A 23,209-nucleotide genomic window follows, 5' to 3' on the forward strand; every position below is an offset into this window, starting at 1 on the left:
GGACGCCGCGGGAGAGACACATGCGGTTTCGGTGGCAATAGCGGGGGGAGCGGGGCGGCCCTGGTGCGGTTGGGACAGGAGGCTAGCGAGACCTTGGACCTGCCCATTACCCTGCAAGAGGTTGAGGCGGCAATCACCCATTTGGCACCTGGGAAGACTCCGGGACCGGACGGTTTTCCACAGGAGTATTAAGCCCATTTCCGTGACACCCTAGCCCCACGGCTTCAGGAGCTTTTTGCAGAGGCGGTGGAGAAGGGTTCGTTCCCGCAAGAAACAGATACCGCCACTATAGTCGTCCTTCCGAAGACTCAACCCCCATCACTGTCCTGCTCCGACTATCAGCCGATTTCTCTTATCAACACCGAGCTTAAAGTGTACGCTACCATCCTCGCACAACGGCTGCGCCCGTTTCTTGTCGCGCTTGTCCACCCAGACCAATGCGGGTTTATGCCGAACCGAGGAATCAGACACTGCCTGCGGTGCTTGCATCTTGCCCTGGCCCACCGAGAGCGCCTTTCTCCTTATCTGGCCCTTCTACTGGTGGACTTTGAGAAGGCCTTTGATTCGGTGGGGTGGGAATATCTTGGTGACACCTTGGAGCAAATGGGGTTCGGCCCCCAGTTTCGCGCCATGGTTCGGGTTCTGTACGCGGACCCACGAGCTCGGGTGTTGGTCAATGGAACCTTGTCCCATCGGACAGGGGACACGGCAGGGCTGCCCGCTCTCGCCACTCCTTTTCGCCCTGGCGATGGAGCCCCTGGCTGTGCTCATCCGGGCAGACCCTGCTCTCCGTGGCTGGGATTGGCCGGGTATGGTCCCCGATAAAATTGCGTTGTACGCGGACGACATTCTTATTTATCTCTCAGACCCGGCCGTCTCGGGTCCTCGGGTGCGCCGGATTCTTCATCGGTTTGGACAGGCATCTGGTCTCCGTCTGAACTCCGGGAAGTCTGTTCTGGTGCCGTTGCACCCTTCACGGGAGTGTTTTGATTGGCAGTCTGACATTCCCCTCCGACGATTGTCCTATAAATACCTGGGGATCTGGGTTACCCTTCTCCCGGAACTGTGTTGGGCTCTCAACGTGGCCCCCGTGGTTAGCAAGGCCAGGTCCGATATGGTAAAGTGGCAGTCACTCCCGTTGAATCCGTTGGGAAGGATTGCTCTTTACAAGATGATGATCCTCCCTCGGTTTCTCTACATGCTCCAAAACACGCCCTGCTCCTTCCCCCGCTCTTGGTTTCGGGACCTGGATAAGACCACGACTAAATTTCTTTGGGGTGGAGGTAGGCCCCGGTTGGCTTTAGACCGCTGTCGAGTTCCTTCCTATGACGGCGGCCTGAGCATGACTAATCTTTACCTGTGTTATCTCGCTACGCGGCTGCTGGTGCTCCACGACTGGTTTTCGGGTGGGTGGGACGATCCGGCTTACAGACTGGAGGTGCAGATCACCGGCTTCTCTTCGATTCAGAATATGCTCTATGGAGCGACGGTCCCTAGATCGCTTCCAGAGGTCGTGCGGGCCCCCTTTCTGGCGTGGCGAGCGGCCCTACGGCATACCCGGTGGTCGAGGGTACTAACCCGGGTTACACCGCTCTGGCATGGCACTTGGATGCGGGAGGTGTCGGGGCTCAGCGGCTTTCGCATTTGGGACCTCCTGGGGATCTCCTGCCTGGGTGACGTCTGGCGGGGAAGTCACGTGTGCTCCTTTCAAGAGCTCCGGAGTCGGTTTTCTTTACATCCCTCGCAATTTTATCGTTATCTCCAGCTGCGCCATGCGCTCCAATCGCACGTCCCCCTAGACTCCAGCCTCCCCGACCATAGCCCGCCTGAAGCTCAGGTGATGCTGGGGTGTCTTGGGAAGGGGGGCATATCCCGCATTTACCGATCCTTGGTTAATAACACCCCGATGGACTGGAGTGGGCTGAAGCAGCGGTGGGAGGCCTGGGTGGGTCCTCTGGACGACAATGATTGGAGGGACGCCCTTATGGCGCCCAGGACAATCACCGCATCGGCTCGCTTGCGGCTTATCCAGCTTTATTATCTTCACACTGCATACCTGACCCCGGAACGTCTGTTTCGAGCGGGCCTGTGCCAAGGGGCCTCGTGCGCTAGGTGTGGGGTGGAACCGGCAGATTTCTTTCACATGGTCTGGTCTTGCCCTCGCCTGGGACGCTTCTGGGGGGAGATTGAAACTGAATTAACTGATGTTCTAGGGTGGGAGGTCCCCCATGATCCCCGATTAGCGCTGTTGGGCATAACAGATGGGCTGGATGGCTCCCGTAATGAGCAATATTTCCTAACCACGGCCCTAGTGGTGGCCAAGAGGGATATAGCGGCCGCTTGGAAGCAGGTTGACCCACCCAGAGGAGACACATGGCGGAGAGGGGTGGATTGGTGCGCGGCACAGGAACGGACACTATACGCTGCAAGGGGTTGCCCCAGAAAGTTTCGTAAAATATGGGGGAAATGGCTTGGGGGCTTTGTTTAAGGGAGTGTATGCGTAGGGCGGGACCAGGGGGGGGGGATGGGAGAGAATACTCGTGCTGCTGGTTTTCAATTACTTTGTGACAGGTCTGGCTGCGGCCAAATTGCTCAAATTGCTGTATGTCCTCCTTGATCTTGATGCCTATTTGAAAATAAAAATTTGTTTATCAAAAAAAATAAGCAGCTCTCCCAGACAGCACCACAATGCAGCACACACACGGGGTAATTGAAATATAGCGCTTTGACAGCACAGCACTGCAGGCGTCAGCTCCTCTTCCCCTGGCACCTTGAATATAATGCTTACGAGGCGCTAGGTCCCACCAGAAGCTTCAGGGACCAAAGATAGCGTACCTCTTCTGGTAATCAGGAAAACAGTGCCCACCAGGCGCTAGAGTGTGGGCAGAGCAGCACAGTCACTTCAAAGATAGCGCTCACAAGGCGCTAGATGGCGCACAGTTCCAGGGTCCCACACAAGAAGGTAGTGCCCCCGCTCCTCACCTCCTTGGCATGTAGGCCACCAAATGATCGTGCTCACGAGGCGCTAGGGCAAGAGAGCGGACTGGCAATGCTGGGCAAGATCAGCTGGCAGCGGGCACTCATCAAGACAGGACAGCAGTTCCTAGGAACAGTCAACCCCCGTAAAGTGGCACTCCTCCTGGCACAGTAGTCTTCACTCCAGCAGCGGGCTCTCACTAGCCCTCTGGACAGCAGAGGGGTGTACAGATGGGCACAGGGGCCAGCACACAGGCCCTTGCGGCGGTACCTCCTGGCAGAGTGTCCCCTCTCAATCCAAGTCCACGCACAGCACTGTCACATGGAGCCTCAGCTCCTCTATATATGCACTCCTCACCCCACCTACCAGAAAGGCCCAGAACCTTCTAGAAGGCTCTCTGGGGAAACCGGTCTCAACTGGTTTTGGGGGAGGTGTAGGGTACCCTGTCTGCCAGGCTTCCCTCCAAAAGCTGGGGGTATGTGAGACGGCCACACCTCAAGGGGCGGAGTCAGCCTTGGTCACTTCGAACACTAGACCTGCAACCCACTTCAGGCAAGCAGTAGCGCACAGACAGGGTGACATTTTAAAAGTGACACTTTCTTCCATGGTGAAAATAAGCCTATGCACACCATTGCACAGCATTCAATCACATCCATACAGCAAAAAGGCCAAGGGGAAAGGCAAAAAGTTCCGGGATGATCCTGCAAGCAGGGCCAAGTCCAACACCCATCATCAAGGTGTCATTCCAGAAGATGGGAATGGATATTGTTGGCTTTGGAAGAGGCCACTGATAAATCCCAGCCATAGTTTACTATGCCACATGGTAACCAGAGATATTTCTGCCACCCACCTTCCATACTTCGTAATGGTATGTTTAAATTCCAAAATAATTACAGAGCAAGGCATCAATGCCATGTCTTCTCTGTATCAACAACCTTGGAAAACACACAACATAAAGCATATAAAGCTGCAGTCATCCACCCACAAACCAACAAGTTTGTTGAGCATTACAACAAGACCATCAAATCCATGCTCCTGAAACCATCACATGAGGTGGAAAAATTTGGATGAGCTTTCCTTTTAATTTTGTTTCCCTTAGCAATGGCAGAACCCTTTATGAGCATCGCTCCATGTGGTCTGTTGTTTAGTTGGCAATTCTATAACTTCCTGAATATACCTAAAGAATGGGAAAAGACAGAAAGTTGGATGTCATCTGTCGAGTGGATGCAGCCAGCTTAAAAGCACAACAAATAGAACAACAGATGCAAGAAGTCCACCTCAATCAAGGAATTTGTCTCTGTGTTTTTCAACTGGGTGATAAGATGTTTGCCATATTTCAGAACAAAAACTGCTAACTCAGTCACACTTTCTGTGTGACATCTTGGATACAGTAGGACCTGTAGCATATGGAGTGTCTTAACTTGATCTGAAACCACATGTCCACATATACTATGATTACCTGCTTGAAAAGTGGAAAGAACCTGAAAACATCTGTTTAATTGGAATTACAGATGCTGAAACCTCTTAGGAGGACAAGATGCTTTCCTTAAGAGCTCATGCAAACTGGCTAAATCTAAGAGACGCTTCTCTACCAATTCCAATCAAAAGAGAGAACTGCCTTGTCTTATACAAAAATCAGGGCAGGTCTTTTACAGTAAACCTGGTAGAACAAACTTGATCGAAACCCAGATCCGTACACCGTACTAGGTAAAAGTATTAGTGAATCCTTGAGAATATCCGAAGCCAGAAGGTATGTAGTCACCCAAGAAATTGAGAAAATGTTAGAGCTAGACTGTTTGGGTGGGAAAACTCCCTCCATATTAAACAGACTCCTCTGCCCTAAATGACCTGACTGCATTGAAACAGGTATCCTCAGTTTTTGTTGGCCCAGCTGCCATGAAAATCTACCATGTATGCTAAGGCATAGGCCTGTCCATGGTGAATCCAAGGTGCAGAGCTTGTTCTGTGGCCCGGAGGGGAGCATAACGCCTGCCTGATGATATTGGACTACTGCCCATGTCCTGAGTTGCTGACACGAAGCAATAGTGTCAGCATACTGATTTTAATTAATAGTCATGAGTGGACGTTGTTTGGGTCCAGGAGGGAGTGCTGCTTATTAGTCAACTCATGTAAAAGTTCTGCTAAGTTCTAGCACCCACACCCTTATGCTGACATTTTAAGCATGTGTATGTGCGGTGTAAATGGTAACAAGAGTCTGACTGCTGGGACCAGTGGGATCCATTTTGGAATCCTGGTTTAGCATAGCACAAGATGGAGCATGGGATGTAGCTCCCCAGAAAGTGCAAGTGCATATCCTACTTTCCTGAAGATGGAGGTTGCAGAACCAGACACTCACGTGAGGGCAGATGGAGACAGGACTATAGTTGGAAATGCAATGAGGACCTTTTAGCAGAGGATTGCTCAATCACCCTTTGTGAGCACTACCATTTGGTGGATGGTGGGTGAGATATGGCACGTCAGAAAATTCTGCTGTTTAAAGGTCAGGCAGTTTCCAACCTGGGTCTGCCCTTTTGTCCATCCAAGATTACTTCTTCAGGGAGGCCTGTGACAACCAGATGTGAGTCTTAGCACCCAATTGTGCCTGTGTTCTCAGATAGTCCTGCTATCAGCCAGCATCATTAATACCTGCTGGGGGAGCCTTCACCTTGCACAAAGACTTTGACTCCACTGCAACCAGATAATTTCATTTGAAAAAAGAACCACCTTAAACCAGTTCTCTCATATTAGACAGTGGATCAAAATCCCCTGTTTGAAAAATGAATATAAAAGTGGGGCCCAACCCATCCTACTTTGTTCCTGTTCTAAGTAAGTCTTGATCAAGAAGGAGAGTGCTCTGCAGATTACTCGAAGAGCTGATGTGGGACAAGGGCTGGTGTCGGTATGAATTGGCAGCTCCCAAAGGTAATGGGAAATTACCTGAAGTTCTTGCAACATGCTGGAGAAGCTGTGAATCGGCATAGAGCCTAAAAGCCTGTCTACCTTCTCAACCATCTGCAATAAAATTAAATCACGATCCCCAGCAGACCCTTTCAAACTAGATCAGTTCCAGAAATTCCTACCTCAGCTTCTTCCACCCTTTTGCGACTTAATGCATTTGTCTATGTCCTCTGCTGTAGTACCCGTTGCATGGAAACATGCCATGGTGATCCCCCTACTCAATAAATCTACCCTGGATGATTCCAAGCCTGAAAATTTCCACCCCATCTCACTTCTCCCTCTGGTAACTAAAATCACTGAATCATATATGAACTCCATCCTTACTACGTTTATAGAAGCTATTGAACTTCTGGACCCCTCGCAGAATGGTGTCTGACCACGCCACAGCACATGATCTGCCCTACTGGCAGTTACCGAACATCTTTGGTGCTCCCTGGAGGTCTCACCTCAGCTCTGATTCTTCTTGATCTTAGCGCTGCATTTGACACTGTGTCTCGTCAGATCCTTTTGCAGCGTCTAAAAGATATCGGTATTGGAGGTGCGGCCTTGAACTGGCTCTCACCCATCCTAGCTGAGAGATCCTTCCAAGTGATTGCACCCCCTTCAGTTCTCAGACACACGCCGTGTGTCAAGTGGTCCCACAGGGCTCTGCTCTGAGTCCCACCTTATTCAATATTTAAATTCAACCCCTAGCAGCAGTGGCTAAGGATAGGGGTCTAACTGTGGTCTCCTATGCTGATGACATACAGCTTGTGGTCGCATTATCCGATAACTCCGTACAAGATGCTGCCAAGTTTAAAAACTACCTGACGGCCATTGCTTCGTGGATGACATCCAACTGCCTACAATTTAATGCCAATAAATCTGAGATCCTTCTCTTAGGCAAAAACACTCACCTCTAGAGCAAACACTGGTGGCCGCCCACCCTAGGACCACTGCCTGTGCCTAAACAGACTGTAAAAAATCTGGGCGTCTGGGTTGACTCTACCCTGACCTACCAGGTACAAACAAAGTCGGTAGCCGGAGTCTGCTTTGGACCCCAGCTTGGACTCAAACCATTGCTTGGATTCTTCGATGCCAACACCCGCCAGGTCATCATTCAAGCCACTAAGCTCTCAAGACTGGATTACGCCAGCTCTCTGTATCTGGGTGCCAACAAAGCAGGGATACATCGCCTTCAAAGGGCACAAAACTCTGATGCCCAGATGCCCCTCGGCCTGCCCAAATCTTGCCTACTTCCAGTTTTCTGAGTGGGCTTCACTGGCTCCTGGTGAAGAAGAGAATCAATTTCAAAGTTCTGGCATTTCTCACAGAATCCTGAATGCCCAAGACCCCGATATCCTAGCCAATCTCCTCACACCCTACATACCCAACCACCAGTTGCGCTCCTCTGGCCAACACCTGGCGTGCATTCCTCGTGTCAGGAAAGCTTGGGCTGGAGGGCGTTCCTTTCATGTCCTTGCTCCTAGACTCTGGAACGCCCTCCCTGCCAACATCAGAAATATCCATGATCATGTGTCCTTCCGGAAGACTATAAAAACCTATCTCTTTCCGAATGAACTTCCTTGCCTAGTTTTGCGGTCCTTGTTTCCCTGTCTGCCTTGGGATTAGTGCTGGGACGCCCCATTGCTGGTGCAGGTATGCGCTCTGCAAATCCAATAACATAAAATGTCATGGAGGGCTTTGTAGGCGTGCGTGAGGATCTTGAAGTGGCATCTCTTCTCTATGAGGAGTTAGTAGAGGTCTCTCAGGTAGGGGGCGATGTGGGTTCGTTTGGGGGGTCTAGGATGAGTCTGTTAGTTAGGTTAAGTTAATAGTGCTGTAGCATTTATTGTATTTTGGGCTATATTTTAAATACATTTACATAATTAAATCCCATTAACATTAAATATTTTTTATATTTTTTTTAAGTCTAATAACCTTTTTTATAATTTGTCCATACTTTATCATATGTATCTTCGCCCTGGTGGCAGAGACCTCCGTCTATGTATGAAAAGATAATAGCAGTAACTTTACATTCATAAATGTAGCTTCACCCCCATTGGTCTCAGAGGATGGGATCATGTAAGTAACTTTACATTAGAGAATGAGAAATTGCCAAAAGTAGTACATTTACAAAGTGCAAGAGTAAATTCACACTTTTATTCATGTGTAAAGGAACCTTTGTGACTGGGCCCTTTGAGACTGGAGGTCTATTTACAAATGTAAATTTATACATATAGATTTATGATGTCAATTTACTTTTACACTTCTGAATAACTTTTCTTCGATTAGCTATTCACCATTTCCAAGACTAAAGTTACTTAAAAATGTAAAATTAAATAGTTATATCATCTAAATATATTATATTTAAATAATTTATGTAAACGATTATGAAAAATTGAACATTTCTGACCTTAGGTATAAAGTTTATATATTAATTTAGTATGTACTAAAAACTACTAAAAGTTATGTTTAGAATTATTTTTATTTGTTGTAATTAATTTATTAAAAAATTAAAGTCACCTTTATTTTTCACTTCAAAAATAATAAATTGCCAATTATTATTTATTGCTTTATTACTTTTTTAACATTAAAGTAAATGTATACATATTACGTAAATAAGCTAATTTACCATTCTTTTCTAAGGGGCTATATTTTAAGTCACTGTCACCATTATTTTTTATGGGAGGGCACTTATGTACCAGTTATCAGCCATGTGTGAAGCAGGATTTACTTCAAGGCTAAGCTGGAGTACAGTTACAACTGATTTGGGACCATTTTGGCTGTAGTAGTTTTAGAAGTGAAGTTTGTGAAAAAAATAGTGAGCTTTTTCTTTTGTGTGTGTGTCTGTAGGACTGCAACTCTCCCTAAACCCCTCCTTACTCCTCTCTATTCCCTTCCCATTTAGTAGTAAGTGTTCCCTATTTTCCAGCCACTCCTCTCACCCTTCCCACATTTAGTACTAAAAGGTAGGAGTACATGTGTGGAGATCAAGGCCATTCCATGCATTAACTCCAGTTTGCTTGCAATCCATCAGTAGCTTAGATGTGATCATTAAAGGGGGTATGTGAGAAGCAGATAAATTGCTGGAATAATATTATTATGATTTTTTTAAAAAAAAGCTTAAGATAGACAGGAATGAGATTTAGAGCAGTTTCCACGCAGAGGAGGCATGTAGAACCGAAGCAGAGTGCATTCAAAATAAATGAAATAAGGGAGGAAATTATTAATAAAAGTTAGAATTCAAAGTCCATTTTTCATGCAGGATTTTAAGGAATATAGTAAGAGATTTTATTGCTATAGCATGCAATCTGTGGATGTAAATCCACTGTAAAAGATCTAGATTTATGAAGAACGTTTTGTAGCATAAAAGTAGTACTATTGTAGGACTACTAAATGAACTACAAAATGCAGTTTATGAATAACACCTTGGTCTTGCTCACAGAAAGATCAGCCTGCAATGGTCTACCTGATATTGTGAAAGCATAGTGAACTCCCATCCTTGCCTACTTATTGCCTATTACTGCTTGTCTCTGCTAAGTGCCTTAAGATATTGTGGATCGTAAAACCCAGTAATTGAATCACCATTTTTTTATTTTTTTTTATTTGTTTTTATTGCATTACACAAATCATTGAACAGGGCATCATACAGTGATATATGGACACATAAATGCGTTACATAGTTCACAGATTGACAAGGCATGTAGAATATCACGTTCCACCAATCTCGTAAATCCTTGATATTCCCTGCGTGGGATCATTTAGTGGTCTAATGTCGCTAATGCGTCCCAAATGGCAAAAAAAAAGAAAAAATTACGAAGAATTATCGACAGTTATCTCTGCGCTAAGAATCGTATCATCATCAAACAAATCTATCAATTTCTAATACAGACATAAAATTTCTAACAAAATCTCACACCCACCTTCCCCCTCCCTCGCCGCATGCTCGGCCTTAAACACCCACCAGTAGTATCTGCATATTTTCTCGTATCCGCAGTTGTATGTGACTTGGCTCCGAGGACTGACTCAGGTAGACCGCATCGTCCTGCCAATCCACACAGTATATCCCACAAGTGTCGAGAGGAGCTCACGGGTCCCATTCTTGTGGAGTAGGCCCACCTACAATAATCCGAACCCGCCTCAATAGGACAAGACGTCTATCGCAGCATATTCCTCTATCATTGTGTACCATCCCATCGAAATCGGTGTTGTCCTTAGGCCTCTATATTCCTCACGTTTCAGTTCAGCCCCCTCCGCCCTACCCCATCTCAGCATTTCCGTTTGCCAGTCCTGCAGGGATGGGGCTCTGGTAGCCTTCCATCCAGCAGCTATGGCTCTCTTGGCCAGCAGGAGCGCAAGGTTGGCAAAACGGGAAGTAGAGCCACCCTTCTTGTCACGGGGCCCCAGGTAATTGAACCACCATAAACGGGTGTGGCATTTCAACCTGCTGACATCAAAGAATTTTCTTTTCATTAAGATAACTAGAGAGACAATCACTGGGCTGGACTGTTAGCTATTGTGCATGCTGCTTGAATGTTTTAGTTTTGTATTTCTGCACCCCTTACTACCATTCCTGAGAAGCCTTTCACTGCCCTCTCTAGCTACCCTGAGTAGTGTGTGCAAGAGCCATAGTAGGATGACCACCAGAGGCAATTACCCCCAACTATCACAGTTGTGGCCCAGTAGCCCTGGCTGCCCTTTGGCCTCCCTGAAATGGGTCTGGCATAGACACCAAAGACCTATCCTGAAACAATTCGATATCTCTAATTTTCCTAGTTTCAAAGCCTGATGGTTTTGAATTGATTTCAGACATATAAACAAAGGGGGATATTTACAAGAAAATGCAGGAGCGCTGTGGTACACCAAATTTTGCAATGCTGTGCTCAGACATTTTCTTAATGCAGGGATGCACCGTATTTACAAAAATACGGCGCACCCCGGTGTTTCCCTTTGCACTGTCACTAATAAAGCTGCCTAGCGCCAGCACAGCCACCCTTGCGCACCTTCCTGCACATTATTAATAATGGTGATTAGCTCTTTCTATGTGTGCTGCAGAATGCAGCACACATGGAAAGATGAAAAATCGAGCAGAATTTAATAATTTCTCCTCGTATCGCCATTCTAAGACCAGGTGTTGCCTGGTCTTAGTTTTTGGCACTGCTGCAATAGGTTTTGTGGTGGAACGCCCAGAGCAACACCCATTGCTTTCCCCTTTGCCATTGCAGATTGCAGCGGTAGGATATTTTCAAGGTGGTGTTAGGCCACACTAAGTGGCTTGACACCACCATGTAAATATGGGGAGTGGCGCAAAACGGGTGTTAGGTGCTTGTAAATATGCCCCAAAGTGTTTTAATTCAGACCAATCCCATGCCTGGGGTTGATGAATTAGAGAAAGACTAGAACAGACTGTATACATCAGCACAAAGGGTTATTGGATAGCGATAGGGCCAAAGCTGCTTTTTCCAGTCCTAGGGGTGTCAGTAATACTGGAGGTACAGACGCTTTACATAGAATGTCTCACAACTCAGGGCCCACGTGTTGACGCGTCCTTCTCCCATCACAAATAGGCTCAGGGTAAACCTCTTCAAATGTGTCCTGGTGACCCAAAGGGTCAAATATCTCAATTATACACTCTTCAAGTTTTTCCTAATCACAAAATGGGGTTTGCCACATTTTGTTTTACAGTAGCCACGTTTCCTTTAAGGGAAACGGGCTGCTTTGAAAAAATAAGTATTCTGTTTTGAAATGCAATCACAGGCTCAAGGTGGGGTCTGCTGTTCCTGAAGGCCAACATTCCTTTGATTGTAGCCAGTTACAGGGGGTCGCAAATTGTGACCTCCAATTAATTGATAATGAATATAAATTAATCAGCTCGTAGGTGGTTAGAGCTTTCTCTCTGGCTGCGGCCAATCTCTGGAATTCCCTTCCATCCTCAATCTCTGGCATGGAAACTTATTCTCTCTTCCGTAAAGCCTTGAAGACCTGGCTTTTCACCCTTTCAACTCTGTAAGCTCTGTACAAATTTTCACAACTGTCTCCTGGCCCCTTTCCGTAGTGCCTTGACGCCCATGGGCAAAGTTTGCGCTTTACAAAGCTAATATTCATTTATTCATTCAGGTCAGTTAGCAAATTCAGATTTGATTTGCATAAAGTTGGTGACGGCTTTGAGTGAATCAAAAAATAGTACATCTTGGACCATTGTCCATATGTTATGATTGTGCAAATATTTCAAAGTAATTTGACGAAGAGTGAAGATTTATCCACACAGGGTGTGTAAGACAATTACTTTTGTGATACACTTCAGCCAGTTGCTTCAAAAATGCATGGCAAAAAATATTACTGAATATGTTGCACACGATGAACTGGACCACTGTGGGACCAGTTCACAAACTGCAATTTGCTCTACATTTTGTGGTGCTACAATAGCACTACGCATGTGCAATAAAATGGGAGGGGTTTAGGAAGAAGTAAGGATTGGTTTGGGGGGCTAAGGAGGGGTTTAGGAAGGGATAGACACCCACCCACTAAACTGTTATCCCATTTCTATTCACAAACTGCACTTCTAAAACTGCTACAGCAAAAAAGGATCCAAACAGTTGAAATAGCTCAGCCCTGGAGTAGGTCTAGCACTGCACGTGGCAAACCAGCAGTACTGCAGTACCCTCCCAAAGAAAATAATAAAGCCAGGAACTTAAAATAACACACCACAGGAAATAATGTTAAAATATTTCATTTTTTGATTAATTTAGACTTTTTATAAATAAATATAAATGTAATTTAATGTTAAGAAATTAGATATAGAAACATGAAATATTATTCTGCTATACAATATTTTAATAACCTGTGGTAAATCTAAACATAAATGAAACTTTTGAAAAAATACATTAATTTAAGTTAATTCTATGCATATCTTTTGATACTTTTTACTACATATTAAAAATAAACCCCTTACGTTATGTGGTATTTTGTGAAGTAAATATTAAAAAAAAATGTTAAGTAATATATTTAAATTAATTACATGTCTTTTTCAAAATTAAATTAGCAGTGCAGTAGCATTTTATTTTGGTCTACATTTAAAATAAATATAGGAAATTTATATACATTGATGTTTAACATAAAAATATTTTTCACATTTTTTAACGTTTAATAAACTTTTAAAATTGTCCCTATACTTTACCATATGAAGTTCTCCGTCCTGTTGGTGGAGGTCTCCGCCTAAGTGTGTAAAGATACAAGTAGTAACTTCCCACTTGTAAATTTGGCTCCATCCCTGGTTTCAGGGGGTAGAGACATGGAACTTTACACTTTGCAGTAGAATTACTCTTGAAAGTTGTGCATAGCCAATAATGGTATATTTGCTGCAAAGTGTAAGTGTAAAGTGTAAATGTATCTTTATGAATTTACCGAGTTATGTCTGTGTTATTGATGTCTGCATAGGTCTGTATCTCCAACCCACACAAAGTCATGTGATACTAGGTGGCTACATACACATAGCAGGATTGCACCGGACTGACTTATAAAACTTTGCACTGGTGCAAAGTCAGCAAAAGTGATACAAACCAGAGCAAAGTGTTGATTGGGGATTTACTTTCTGCTGGAAGTTGCATAAAAGGAAAGCAATATAGCACTATGCGCTACTTTGCTGTACTTTGCATCAAGCGGGCGTCCTAGGAGTGGTGCATGGGAATTCCCATGCAACCACCCATGGTTTTTGTTGGAAAGCTTTATCTACTAACATTTCTAGACAAGCCTTTGTACCAACAAACTATGCCTCCTTGGGCAGACACAAAGAGGGAGAAAAGTTTTCTTTTCTCTAAACTTTTTTTTAACTTTGCATGTGTGCTGCACTGTACAGCACACTAGAAAGTGGAAAAAGTTTACAAACAAATATAAGCATAGTTTCTGAACTGAAAGGGTAACTTTCCACTTCAAATTGTATGTTAGAATCACACAGACACCTTTGCACTATGGTGTAAAGGATTGTGCATGGTTCAAGACAGTTAAATGGTGCACTGGCGCTTGAGAAGAGAGCAGCAGCTCCATATCTTACTAAAGATGGTGTTGTCGTATTCACCTTCTTTAACGCTAAGCAGCTCAGCAAATTAGGGCTTTGCACTGCATTGCGTGAAATATTAGTAAATCTATCTCACTAAGTAAATATTCACTCAAGCTATACATTTGAGAATCTTTAGTGAGCCTTCTGCAAGACAAAGGATAGCAGGGTAGGCCTCCAGAGCTGCTAAAATGAAGGGATTTGCGCCTGTATTCTAAAGAGCTTGTGCAGTGGATGACTAATTGTTTTAGGAGCCCCCTCTGGTATGTTGACTTCCCTTGTGACCTGATGACCTTGGATGGATTTCTGAAATGTGGAGATGATGTACCTCATGCGTGAAGCAGAGGACCCGGAAGTGCAATTGATAGAGAGGCTGTAATCCTTCTGGATAGGGTGAGGGATAGCCAAACTTAGATGAAATGGAGGTGGGCGTCCAAGATGCGGGCCAGAAGGCAAAACAGAAGTACTGAAGATTCTGGAAATTCCCCGGTTTGTACTAGTGATTTAAGAAAGCATGAATCAGAGAGTACGTGTGCCAGGGCTCCATGGAGTTCGGTCCGTATATCAAATACCTAACATATATATTTTTATACGGGCCTTATTAATGTAGAGAGATCGTTTGAATTTGAGAAGCAGAGACGAGGAAATTGGAAGGCCGCAAGAGACACGTGGGCAGGCAGGATGTGTTAAGAAGTGTGAAAATAGTGGTGAATAAAGATAGAGCTCACATGCTGGAAGGTGCGACAGCAGCTATGGAAAGAGGAAGGGGCAAGCAGAAGCAAGCATAGAGGAGGGGTCTGTGAAGCGACAAAAAGGAGCTGTGGCTGGGTGCTGTAAGGAGAGCTGCTGAGACCCGCTGACCAGAGGAGAACAGGGGGTGAGTACTTCAGCCAGGTCTTTTCCGATACAGGGCTCCTGGAAGTGTTGTCAGATCAGCAACATTGGGGAAAGGATGTGGCCTTAGGGCCAGAGCTGCCGACTTTGGAGATGGAGAACCAGGTTCGAGCCTGGGCTCAGAATCCTGTGATTCCTGACAACTCACTTAATCTCCCCGTGCCTCCCAAAAATGAATGTGTCCTTGTGTGACAGTAACTGGTGCTCATGTAAAGCGCTCCAATACCTTCGGGTCGAGTTCGCGCTATAAAAATCTGCAAAAAAAAATTTAAAACATTCCTAAATCATGCCCAAAAATGGTTCTCTCCTAGTGGCACCGTAGAACGAAAGAAGTTAATCAATCCTTGTCCAAGAAAACTAGGAAAGGGAGGGTGGCATTTCCAGATCAAGGAGGTCTGCCCCTTGATTTGATGTGGCAGGATCGTGGTGCTCATCCACCGAGGACAGAGACATGTGCACACGTGGGGTCAGGGTAAATTGCACTCTATCCTAACTTAAGGTTCAACCTCTCTCCTTCATCTGAGAGGTAACTGTGCCGAGCCAGAAAAACGCCCTGCAGAAATATTATTGTATATTCGGCCTGATGAGCGTATTTACACTTTTCACTGGTAATTACCAGGAGGAGGCGCAGTAACACCATGCACTTCCGTAATTATCGGGCGCGTCTTTTCCAGCGTTTTGCTGCCACGGGAGACACGTGTGATGACAGGTGGAGGCGATGTCTGTGCCTGTTATTCCCCAAACTGCAGCCCCCAGACGTAAACACAACCAAAATGGCTGTAGGTAAAGGTAGTTCTGGGTCACCCCTTTCCTCCACATATCACGGCTCAGATTGTAAAGGGAGCCTTAGTTTGAAAATATGGCAGGGTGAATTGGACGATACCACATTCTGGAAGAGGGTTAAAAGGTTACTATTATGTACCGAAGTAGGGGTGCCCTGTGGAGTGAAAGATCCATCTGATTGAACTAATATTGTTAAACTGATTGCATCTGTTAACTAAAGCACTTCAAAGCTGCAAGCTAGTGGCAGTACGATTTACATAGATACTGCACTTTATTATACTGTTTTTGCAATAGTAAATAAGAAATGAGATTTGTAGGTGCTGCTGATATTATGAAATACTAGCAGTAGTCCATGCTTGTATTTTTGTTATTATCTTGTTTACTATACCTCTGACCATTGCATTTCCTCTGTCTCCCATCTATTCACAATACAACTGGCCAGAAAATGTGGGGGGCACTGGTGGATGCTCCCTCTTAAAGAAACAAGCATAGACAAAGCCCATAGTTTTGTCTTTTTTTTAAATAAAGAAATGTTTTGTATTTTGCTTCATAGAATTCCTGTGTGCTGACACATAGACTGTGAGTACCAAATGATTCAGTTTTATGTTGATACTATGACTAGCTTTCATGTTATCTCAGATAAAGTACAGTGTATGAGACATTTAGAGCTTTAAAAAGATAGCACCGTGAGCACCCACCTTTTGTTTGTTGTAACCAACCATAAAAAGGTGACAAGTTTTGTTTCCAGCCATACACCTTAGCGATCTATCCTTGGGTTCTGGAGCAGCACACTGCCCCGGTATAAAGCACCTCATATGGGGAAGTAAGCGCTATACAAATGCAATTACAATACAATTGTGACTGTTGCTAGGTGGTTGTTAATGGTAATAATTTATTGTAATGGGGGGGGGGGGTGTTTTCTTTGTTCTGTACCCTTAAGAAAAAAGAAAGTAGCAATAAAGGTAAATTGGTAAATTACACACATTTAACATCTGGTGGAGATAATGCTGCATTCTATTATAAGATGAATATTTCTTTGTATGTTTGTATCATAAAAAGATAAGTTCATATATATGTGTATGTATTCATATATATATATATATATATATATATATATATTCACTTAAAAAACCATAGGTTTCACACATGTTATAGTTAGCTGTACATTTCACTCGTAAAAAACCAATGAAATTCCACGTTATAGTTAGATCAGGTAACTATAACTTGCGCACCCGCAATCCACTGCTGATGACGTCACATATTACATCATTCATGACATGGTCAGTGACATCACTCATGACATCAATGATGACATCTGAAATTACACATTGTGGATTGCGGTCGCGCAAGTTATAGTTACCTGATCTAACTATAACGTGGAATTTCATTGGTTTTTTACGAGTGAAATGTACAGCTAACTATAACATGTGTGAAACCTATGGTTTTTTAAGTGAATTTGCAAGGTTTTGTAAATGATAATTCCTAACTATAACGTGTGTGAAACCTATGGTTTTTTCAGTGAATTTGTACGTTTTTTTAAATGCTAAGTTATGTATTTATTTTTTATTTATTTTTCTGGTTTTTCACTGTGCGCACACCATGTTCGCGCACCGTGCGCGAGCTGTGGGCGCTCGGTGCGCTTCGCGTACCGAGCGCCCACGTTGCGCAGTCCATGCCGTGCGCGCCTCGCCTTTTTTTACACAGTAACATTTGTTTTTTTCTCCCTTGTGGGTCCTTTAATTTATTTAATAAATGTGATTGTTACTTCTTTATTTTTTTTTTATTTTTTTTTTTTGCCGTGCGCGTACGGTAAGCTTACCGTACGCGCACTCCGCGATTTTTTTTTAAAATTATTAAATGTATTTTCCGTACTTTTGGGTCTTTCTTGGATCCCCTGACAAACACTAGGGGGTCTGCAACTCTCTTCGTTGCCCCCTTTTCACGTTCCCCACCTTTGTTTCTCAGTGCGAGAGACAGAAAATGGCGGCCGACACTTCCTGATTTCGACCGATTCGAATGTTTACAGTCATGTAACCACCAATCAGAATTGAGCTCGCGCACGGCACCATACGCGTATGGTAAGCTTACGGTAAGCGCACGGAGCGCGCTTACAGATATATATATTGATTTAAATGCTATTTTCTCAGGACCTACTGAACAGATTTACACCAGACCTACAAAAGGCACATCCTTGACCTGAGGACTACCTCTCTGCCAAATTTCAAGTAATTCTGTTCAGCCGTTCGGGCTGTAGCTCGGACTTAAGGTCCTATGGGAAAATGCATGGGGAAAACGCGTTTTGGGACCCCCCTTTTATTTCAGCCCCCGCTTGACGAATCCCCCCGAGACTTTCAGGGTAGGAGCGGAGCATAGCGCCCCATTAGTTTTGAAAATTTCGCGAGGATTCGTCGACCGGCGCCAAAGTTATTCCAAATAGAATGTTGCGGATTTCCTATGGAAACACGGTCCTAACTATAACTATCTACTGGCGACTGCCAGTAGATAATATATATATATATATATATATATATATATATATATATATATATATATATATACATATATATATATATATATATATATAACATTTGACATTGATGAAGTGTTGATAGCAGGGCCACCGATGAGGGGCCCGCTCCTTATTTTGAAAATGGATTTTGGAACAGCCAGGGTTTGCGAGGGAATTTCCTGCGCACTTCGGGCTGAGGTTAATACTGAATTCGAAGGCAAGCAGTAAGAACTTTAAAGTGACATTGGCTGTGATTTTGCACTGTGACCCTGTAATGCAGCGTAAGCTTGGAACTTTCCGTTTAATTGAGGTACTCTATACACAGTGTCAAGAAACAGGCATTTAATGACTAAAAAATGTGAAGCTGCAGGAATGGAGCATGATGGTTATTGTGGTACTAAATGACTACAATGTATGAATTTTACATCAATAGTTATGGTTTGAATGAAATTACGGAAATACTATATTTTGAGATGAACCTAATCTGCAAATGAATGGGAAATATACCTACCATAACTAAATAAAACGCCAAATGAAACTCCGATTTTAAAGATGTACTGCTGCTTTAAAGGAATTGTCCTTTTTCCATGTTGGCAATTATGTTTAAAAGTCAAACGAATCCGGCTGATTGACATTTGCATTTGACAAAGACTCATGTTGAGTTGAAACGCGTTATGCTTATCTTGCCTCGTAATAAAGGATTGATGCAGCACGTTGGTGTGGCCCTTTTCACGTTACCTAACAGTACGTGTTCTTCGTTTGGGATATATTGAGATGGCTGACGCATCTACATGGGCCCCGACCCGAGAGGCTGAGGCGCTCCTCTAACATCAGAAGTCTTTTGGAATATATATACATATATATATATATATATATATATATATATATATATATATATATATATATATACATTCATTGAAAAAAGCAAAGGTTAAAGTAAGGTTATTGTTAGATGTAATAAAAAGATTTTCTTTGTTTAAAAAACAAATTAGAAATTCATTGAAAAAACCAAAGTAGCTCTATAGTTAGATGAATTTCTCAGTGTCTTCATTACCATTCCAAAGTAAAAAAAAAAACACAGAAATTCTGCAGTTATAGTTAGTAGAACTAACTATAATTTTTGCCCTAATATTTACTGCTTGTAACCTCACATATGACCTAATTCATGACATGTTCTAATGCATAATTTATGACATCACTGATGACATCTCAAATGACATCACTGATTACATCATCCAAGCTTCTTTTGTACACATAACTCTTTAAACCTGTATACAATTACTTCTATAAAAGTAAGTGTAAAATAGCTTAGACCAGAGGTCTTCAAACTTTGTGATGCCAAGATCCCCTGTCAAAAACGTTTAGGCGTAAGCACCCCTTCCTGACAAAAATTCCTAGAACTTGGGCCTCCTCATCATTGCCAACTATTGACAACCATAAACACCCCCAATTCCCACAGCAAATCATTTATACATTGGGGAAATAAATTAAATAGTGTTTAGCAAACCAAAGGTCAGTGGTTGGGGGCGTGGTCAAAGGTGTGGCTACAAACAAAGGGCCTCATTTATGAGGCATTGATATAGGGAAGCACCGCAAGTCTTATTGCTGCGCAGCCCTACGCCCAATGTGAAAGGGCAAGAATGCAACTTATTTATGAAATATGGTGCATTCTTGTCCTTTTCCCCCTAAGTTGGCACACAAATTGCTGCCTAGCGCCAACATAGGCAGGATGGTATGTGTGCAGGAGGGGGCACCTTCCTGCACAAAAACAATCCTGAGAGGGGTTTGCCTCTTTCTATGTGTGCTGCAATATGCAGCACACATGGAAAGAGGAAAAAACTAGGAGAAATTAAAACATTTCTCCTTGTTACGCTTGGTGTGGGGAGGCGTAAGGTTTACATGGTTTTGTAAATCTGGGGCAGCATCAAAATCCATGGGCGTTGTGTGGGAACACCCACCGCAACGCCTATGGAACGCCTACTTCACATAGAGTAAGGAAACGCAGCGACTTGCTCTGTTTTGTCTTACTCCATATCTATAAGGCCATGCAAAGCCAAGCAGGGTGACTTTGCCTCGCCTCATTGATATGATTGAGATGCTTGTGCCGCCAAAGGTTAAAAAAAACTGACGCTCCAGCGGCCCAAGCCTCTCATAAATCAGTCCCAAAATATTTTGTTTGTAGCTACATATAGAATAATGAGTAGCTTAAATGAAAAATAAATTTAAAAAGTTGTTACTATATATATATATATATATATATATATATATATATATATATATATATATACATAGTACATTATAAAACCTCTATTATTTAATGCACTGTGTGTAACCAGAGAGACACATAATAAAATTTGGTTGATGCAGTGGAAACTAGTGACTTGTGTATTTTTAGTGCTATGAGGTCACAGCCTGTGACAGAAAGCACTGTGAATGTGTAAGTCAATATTTTATACTTTCATTACACACATTATAAGATAGACTTCTACAAAATGTGCAAAGAGTTTTAGGGTAAAATGGAGCTTCCAAAATGTAAATTGGTGTAATATCAGACCATAAGTAATGCATTTTTTTTTGCATACCTGTCCCTTCGACACCTCCTCAAGGGAACTAAGCGCTGTGTAAATAGAGTTATCATTAAAAGCACACGCTTCACAGCCCAGTTGATAACCACCACACAAAAAAACACATCTTTGCCATCACAATGCTTGAAGTGATTTGAGCAATTAAAGCCAGAATCACTTCCAAGCATCCTTTACATTTGCAGATTTACTCCTAGCACACATTTAAATTTCATTCAGGCAAGCAGGCTCGCTGGCATGAAGACTGATTTGAACTGTTGTTTTACCGGTCTGCCTGGCCTCTTGGTTTTACAGCACATGACATGCAATTAACTTCAGCTGAAGCATTTTAAGGATCGCGTTTGACCTCTGTCCAATAGGAAGCGCAGGTTTTGAATCCCAGGCAGACGTTAGGCCTGGAAATGCGCGACCCCCTTCCCGGGACTCCGGGCCCCCCGGGGGTCGCACCTCACAGATAGAAGACCTCTGGCTTAGACTAATATGAAGTCTTTACTGCTATTGAAGATACAACCCCGATACGTAAAACAAGCTTGTGTTATTTGCAGCATTGACCCTCTACCATACACTTCATGGGTATCTGAGTTCATATTGACTATGTACCATAAATGAAAAGGTAACCTATCCTGCACACGGTATTCAATCTGTATACACCTGTTCAGGGACAACCATTTTCCCCCAGATACTCAAGCCTTGTTACATAACTAATGTCCTACTACAGACAGTCTTTACCTGTATCAAACCCCTGACAGTCACTTAACCTACATTGAGAAATACAATTGATATGAGTAAATAACTGGGTACTGTTAACACTGTGTACTCCATGGAGAGAGTTTATTCTGTACTACACTGGTTGCAGACAGTAAAACTCTCATGAGGAATGCAGCACAGAGTTTTTAAAAGTATTTACTAAGAACCGTGTACACTCTATGCAAAACATATCCAAAGAGCGATTTAACCGCTTCAGTGCCCATGACGAGATGGTCTCGTCATGGAGCGCGGTTGCGCTGTGCCCATGACGAGACTATCTCGTCATGAACCCCGCCCGCTAATGCAACGCCCGGCACAGGGCGGGGAAAGGGCGTGGCACTGAAGGGGTTAAAAATACCAAAGTCTGAAGGTGCAAAATTTATTTACAGATAGCCCATCTTCCTAAGCAAAACAAGCACACGTACATATGCTACTACCTGTTGCACACAGTTATCTTTGTTAAGTAGATATTGTCATGCTGAGATGATTCTGTCTAATAGTGCAAGGCTTCTTACAATACTTAATATGTGGTATATAGAATCTTTGCTCGGCTGGAAACTTTTTCTGCATTAACAAAAAATTGTGTGGTACATAATGAACACAAGTAGTCTGTCACCTGCACACAGAGTTACTCTTCAATACAAGGATTTATAATGTGCTCTATACCTCTACGCACCTATGGTGCATCAACAGCACATGCGTTTTATAACCACTTACACCAATTATCTGAACACAGGTGGTACAAAATTATGTAGAAAACTATTATGGTAGTTATCCACCACTATGTAAACTATAAAACAAACTAGCACATTCATTGGATGATGTCATCAGTGATGTCATTTGAGATGTCATGAGTGATGTCAGTCAGTCAGTCAGTATAACTTTATTTCGCAGATAAAATATCAGCATAAAATGTATTCTGCAAACATACATTCATCAATAGAGATTTGGGCTGACATATAGTTAAAACATAGTTTAAAACAACAATTGTGGATTTAAGGATAAAAAAGAAAAAAAGGTTTAAGAAACATTTCAGTAATTCATATATATGTATACAGATTTCCAACAGAGCCAGTTTTTTAATTACATTTTAAAATCTGGTAATGCATTCAACTTCCTTCTATTTAAAACAGATTTAAAAAATGCAGCCAGAGAGAAACATGTAAAAGGGTCTGGTAATGACAGAAGATAATATAGGGCTTTGCAACGTTGTCTTAAATTAATTTTCCTGATAAGAGGGACAACAAAATCTTTTCCTTTCAGTTTCGTAAAATGTACAGAAAAATAAAAAATGCAGGTCATTCTGAGACGATGGCATATCATAAGGGCAAGGTGGAAGTGCACTACCATAAATTTTGGACGGGTAGGCTAGCATAAGAGGAATCTAATTTAGGCAAAATCTCACTAAGATGTATCTGTGTTGGGGATGCGACACAAATGTTAGATATGAGGCCTTAGTGTTAATTATGCTAGGTATTGTTTGAGGGTGTCTTACTGTAGACAATTTGTGGTTAGAATCATACCTCTTTGAATTAAAATAAGATAATAAGCAAGTCTTCAGTTCTCTTTTAGTCAATGACACGTACAATTTTGGATCCTCATCTAAGTTATATAGGTCAACGACTTGCAAGGTATTCCTGATATATTTTAGCCAGCTTCTTTTTCTTACACCATCTAAATTCAGAGAATCGTTTATAATAGCTCTAGTTAACGGGAGAGTTTTG

At 43.1% G+C, this 23,209-nt stretch overlaps 1 protein-coding gene across 2 annotated transcripts in view; it reads left to right on the forward strand.

Annotated features, from left to right (window-relative positions):
• Positions 1-14,736: 14,736 nt before the first annotated feature.
• Positions 14,737-23,209, forward strand: part of LOC146811724 (perforin-1-like) — a 48,221-nt gene continuing 39,748 nt past the window's right edge. The window contains exons 1-2 of one of the 2 annotated variants that reach the window (XM_085618723.1): positions 14,814-14,847; positions 16,201-16,226. The gene's annotated coding sequence lies outside the window, so the exon portion shown is untranslated. Of the gene's footprint in view, positions 14,848-16,200; positions 16,227-23,209 lie in introns of both variants that reach the window. The other variant, XM_085618722.1, reaches the window with a different exon arrangement.

The sequence above is a fragment of the Triturus cristatus genome, chromosome 7, assembly GCF_964204655.1.
Source record: "Triturus cristatus chromosome 7, aTriCri1.1, whole genome shotgun sequence".
In the NCBI taxonomy this organism is placed as follows: Eukaryota; Metazoa; Chordata; class Amphibia; order Caudata; family Salamandridae; genus Triturus; species Triturus cristatus.